This window comes from Girardinichthys multiradiatus, chromosome 13 (genome assembly GCF_021462225.1).
Source record: "Girardinichthys multiradiatus isolate DD_20200921_A chromosome 13, DD_fGirMul_XY1, whole genome shotgun sequence".
NCBI classification, from domain to species: Eukaryota; Metazoa; Chordata; class Actinopteri; order Cyprinodontiformes; family Goodeidae; genus Girardinichthys; species Girardinichthys multiradiatus.
The window spans coordinates 13,681,486-13,686,614 of NC_061806.1; the positions used below are offsets into that span (position 1 = coordinate 13,681,486).

General features: G+C 43.6%; 1 long non-coding RNA gene across 1 annotated transcript; it reads left to right on the plus strand.

The window, feature by feature from the left end:
* The first annotated feature begins 1,409 nt into the window (after positions 1 to 1,409).
* On the plus strand, positions 1,410 to 4,856 carry LOC124878953. The gene is made up of 3 exons (XR_007040911.1): positions 1,410 to 1,524; positions 2,687 to 2,760; positions 4,542 to 4,856. It is a non-coding gene; the product is annotated as an uncharacterized LOC124878953 (long non-coding RNA).
* The last annotated feature ends 273 nt before the right edge of the window (positions 4,857 to 5,129 follow it).

The window sequence follows — 5,129 nt, forward strand, 5'->3', positions numbered from 1 at the left end:
GTTCATCTATCAACCCATCTATTTATTTATTTATCCACCATTAAGTCTGATCACTGTGTCTCTTTGTCCTGCTGTCATTCACTTGATCTGTCATCCTTCCTGTCTTCCTTTCTGTAGTTTTTCCAGGTTTCATTTTCAAACAATTTCTGCAGTATTATTAGCCATAAATTAATGGCAAAAATTCGTTTTTGTTAAATTTATTCCATGCAGATGTCAATTGTTTCTGATACTTTGTTTCAGGAGATTTGGTAAACACAATAAACCTCTACTTTGAGCTTTGTGCCGTTTTGAGGCCCAGTATGCATGCAGTGAGTCAGCAGTATTGCATTGCGTAGTTCTCAGGAGACTCGGCTGTTAGTGACGTTCACTCCTATCTGCATCTTGACACACACACAAACTTTTGGCTGTAGCATTGTAGTTGCCTTTATTAAGTGTCTCCCCTTCAATAGGAAAACATGGAATCACACAGTTGATCCTAAATGTGTCACCATCGGCATGAAAGTCAGAGAAGCGGGGTGAAAGGTTACTAGGAGGGAGTCGGGGGCTCAGATCAGTTTGTCAGAGTGGCCTGGCCCCCTTCTTGACATGATCCCCTCTGGGAAATTGTGTGTGTGTGTGTGTGTGTGTGTGTGTGTGTGTGTGTGTATGTGTGTGTGTGTGTGTGTGTGTGTGTGTGTGTGTGTGTGTGTGTGTGTGTGTGAGAGTGAGAGTTTGTTTCAGTGAAATGTTGTGACAGAAACTGACTGACAAGCCCTTTTGCAGCTCAACACCAGCCACCGCAGGGAGACTAATGATGACAGCTCTCAGGCCCTACACATTGCTTTTTGTTTCTGCCCCTCTATCACACGCGCACACACACACTATAAAATGTCTTCCTGTCCCTTACCCTCTCTTTGTCTTGTGTCTCTCCCTCAGCTACCTCTATTACACGCCCACACAAACAATAGCATCCTGTATATTGTCTCCCTTATGCAACGCCACAAACACACGCACGTTAACATGAAGGCTCAGACAAACACACACATGTACTCTGCCTGCAGTCATCCAAGTCTGCATCATACACACACATTTTTTCCCTCTTGCGTTGTCGGCCTTTCTTTTAGACATAATTTTTTTCTCACACGCACACACAAACGTTGCACTACTCTCTCTGTCTTGGAATTTTACATTTTGATGAAGGAGGAAGCAAAGCATCCAATCATAGGGTCGGGAGGAGGGAGAGACCATCAAACTGAAGGCAGCGGGGTGGTTCAGAGTCCGCTCCACAGGCTGCGACAGAGCTCTGGCTGCCTTTTCTACCCCCTGGAGTCCCCTTAGCTCAGCATGACTGGTGGTATGATCCAGCAGGCTCCATAAGAAACCCCCCCCCCCCCCCCCCCCTCTCTTCTGTCAGTGCTAGGGTGTAGCTACTGATCCCATACTACAGCACAGAGAGTGAGAGTGAAAGGGAGGTGGGACATCAGGTGTCACAGCTCCACAGCCCCAGATGAGGCTGCATCACCACGACAACCGGGGTGCCGGCAGGTGAGTCTGAGGACATGCACGCACACTCACATGTACACAGAGGAGTACATTACTTTGACATACAGTTCTGGGTTCAAGTGACAGCAGCCTATTGTCACTTTTACCTCTTATGAACATTTTACTAAAAGTGAATCTGTGCAGCATGTACGTTTCTGTATATGTGTGTGTGCATGTGTGTTGGCTTGAAGCTATGAATGTACAGTATATGTGTGTGTGAATGTACGCCATCCCTCCCAGTTTGGTGATGGTGGGAGACAAAGGGTCCCCTCCGTCTGGCGCCTAAGCATCATTCGCAATGCCGGCGTTAGGTGGGAAAGTTCTGTGTCATCCTCCACGTCTGATCGAACAAAAAAAGTCATGAGATTGAGGATGAGCCCTCCTCCACCTCTACACATAAATGCCACTTGCCACCAATTCCCATCGAACACTCCTGACTCATGATGATAAAAGAGCACGGTCACAGCAGATGATCACCCAGTCGAAGGGGTTAGGGTGGGGGATGTGTTCTGAGGACACGGCGTCTGAGGCGACGGGGGTGGCGGTCATGACACTACTGTAATGTGCAATAGACATAGAGCATGATGTTTAAAGCACAAGTGGCAAAGGCAGGGTCATCTGCCATGCACATGACTGTGTGAGAGAGTGTGTGTAAAAGGGAGTATGTGTGTTTGTGTAGGCACTTTAAAAGAAGCTTAATGTGTCAAACTGTTGCTCATTACTGACCGATGAACTCAGACAAAGGGGTCGCTGGATCATACATGCAGTCTCGTGTCATATTCTGTGGGGGGAGGGGGGGTGGGTGGATGTTGCATGTAGGGGGTGGGGTGGTGGGGGGTAATAGGGATGCTGTATATGTAGAACGTTAAAAGGCATGTATGCACAGGAATCCCGATCATCTCATTTTAGACGTGTCTGTCACCAGACGATCGTGTGCGCATTGCACCGCTCTGTTCTCTACTGACACTCTAATTCCACCGGTCCCACTTCACAGCCACGGTCATCTTCCCACCCTGAATCTCCACCGACCGCAGAGCCTCGCTTGGGCTCTGTCTCCGTCTCTGTCTCTCAGAGCTGTGGACTGGTTCAACCTCATTCCTTTGACACAAAATGATCAATCCCCTCTTTGTATTCGCTACTGTAATACTTGTGTTCTTATCCTTAGGTGCCCTTTGTTAGAAGCTGCCCATGTGATTGCAGATCTTGGTAAAAGGGCTCCAGTCTAGTATGTTAGACATGGTAAGTCAGCTAATAAAAATGAAATTTAACATTTAGTTTTATTTTAATTATACCTTCCAACACTTTTTCCAGTTCAGACTTTTTTACAAATAGATTTCTTATGAAAGAAGCATTTTTTCCACCCTTTTTTGTCTTTTGGGGCGTTTACCAGTGAGCAGTGTGGTTGAGACATGGGTGGAGAACTGAGCTCAGACTCCTGACGTACAAGCTCACAGGTCGAACACTCAAAGTGAGACTCTTCAGCATTTAATGTTCAAAATCATAATACAGTGTTTGGACTAATTAGCTGCTTTTTCTCAAGCACATGTATCATGAAATGGGGATACACAGATGATGCTGTGATTTACCTTTTTTTGTAGGCTCCAAATTATATTCATCTGTGTTTTAAAGATGCACTAGTCAATTGATCCGAGACTGGAATCGATCAGTTTTTTTGTGATCCACTCTTATAGGTCAGATACTATCATTTTTACCTTATTCATTAAATGCGTTCAAATTAATAGCTCCCACATTTTGTAGTCTATAAATGCATCAACCACCAGCATGCACATTTTGATTTTAATCGGAAAACAGAGATGTTTATGTAGCCCTTAATTAAAAAATGGGGATAATCTTGTAATTCCTTCAATTTCTGTTTGATTAAAACTAATAATTTTATTAAAGACCTACAGCTCATTCATTTGTCTTATATGTGGTATAATCCTTAAAGAGAAAACGTGGAATTACCCAAAAACAAACTGCAGATCAGACTTAGGAAAAAAACGGGACATTGGTATCGGGCAGGAAAATCTGGATAAGTACATTCTCTGATCTGTCATTATTTGCAATTATTATTCAGTGAGTTGCAAGCAAATATCAAAAACAAGCTGCACATTTCCTTTCAATGTCCTTTTCTTCTTTCCCTTCCTATTTACAATGATTCCCTTTCTCCCCATCGCATTCCCTCTTTTATCAACCCCCTTAGCTTGTATGCACACCACCGTCCCCTCCTCCATATGAGAGCACAGACATGCACCAAGATATACCCACCGTCACGTTCAAATACATTCAGACGAACTGTGCTGCAACCGCACATACGTGTGGAGTTTGCACACCGCTGCACAATGACTTGCCATCATGCATGTCCTGGTTTACACTGTGGGGGGCCTCAACAAAAAGAAACTGAAGACACAGTTTAGTACTTTTAAAAAATGTTTTTAAATACTGCAATGTGAGCACGATGGTAAGTGAAGTAGTGCTTCAAGGGTATATCTCGAATAGTAGTAATTGTAGGAAATGAATGTGTAGCAAAACAATTATCCTAATTGAGCATTCCAGAGCAGCCTTGCAAAATGGCTGCCGAGCTGGCACGCTGTCTGTGATGGCCGACGAGTGTGTAGGTCTGAAGCGTGTGCATGTATCGCTGCGTATGCCTGTGTACATCATAAGCTTGTTTGTATACCTCCGTGTGCTTTTACTAAATCTGATTGTATTTCTGCATCTGCTTTTTCAGTGACTGCTTTTTGTCACAGGAAGCCTTTCCTGCCGGAGATCTCCACTAATCCTTACTGTAATTACCCTCCTCGGTATACCTAGACTGTAGGAGGTATTATGTCAAACTGCCTTGCTGTAACAGTTGGGTTGAGTTAGGGATTACAGTTCTTTTACTCTTTCAAATAAAGCTGTGCTTTAGCTGGTGAAGGTACATTTGAGTTTCGCATCTTTGAAATGCCAGCGTTTTTCCTAGTATTGATGTGCTAAATGTATTCTACCAAACAGCTGACCTTGTTGTTTCCTTACAGCTCTTTGTACCTCACCGGCCAAGCACCCAACCATCCACCCAGCCAGCTATCCTGCAGTCTACCACTCCATCCATCCATCCTTCCATCCACCCAGTGAAGCGGGGCCAGCACCAGCCAGAACTGGCAACCTGCAGGAGTCATCAGGGTTAGTGCTCGTTTGGCACGCCTCAGTGTCAGAACCATCTGCAAGCATCTGGCTGCAACTTGTAAATTCATAGATCTGCATTACCTCAAATGAAAAGAGGCCTCATTCTTATAAGTCATTTATTCAAGTGTGATAATGTGCCGTTTTCTTTGCTTTTTCCTTTAAACTCTAACAGGATATTAAGTTTTAGATAATTTGTTCTTAAATCTCCTCATGCTTTTACACTAGGTAAGATGTCTCACTGTATAACCTTGAATAAAAATAGCACAGATTTTTTCTGTTTTTTTCACAGACTTGCAGCAATAACGTGTAACTGGATTGAATTAATATAATCACAAAAGCAACAAATATTGCTGCTGCTGTTAAGGTTATACAACATATCGATTGTTACTGGTATAATAATGTCATTTATTTATTGTTTTTGAAAACATAGAGAATACACA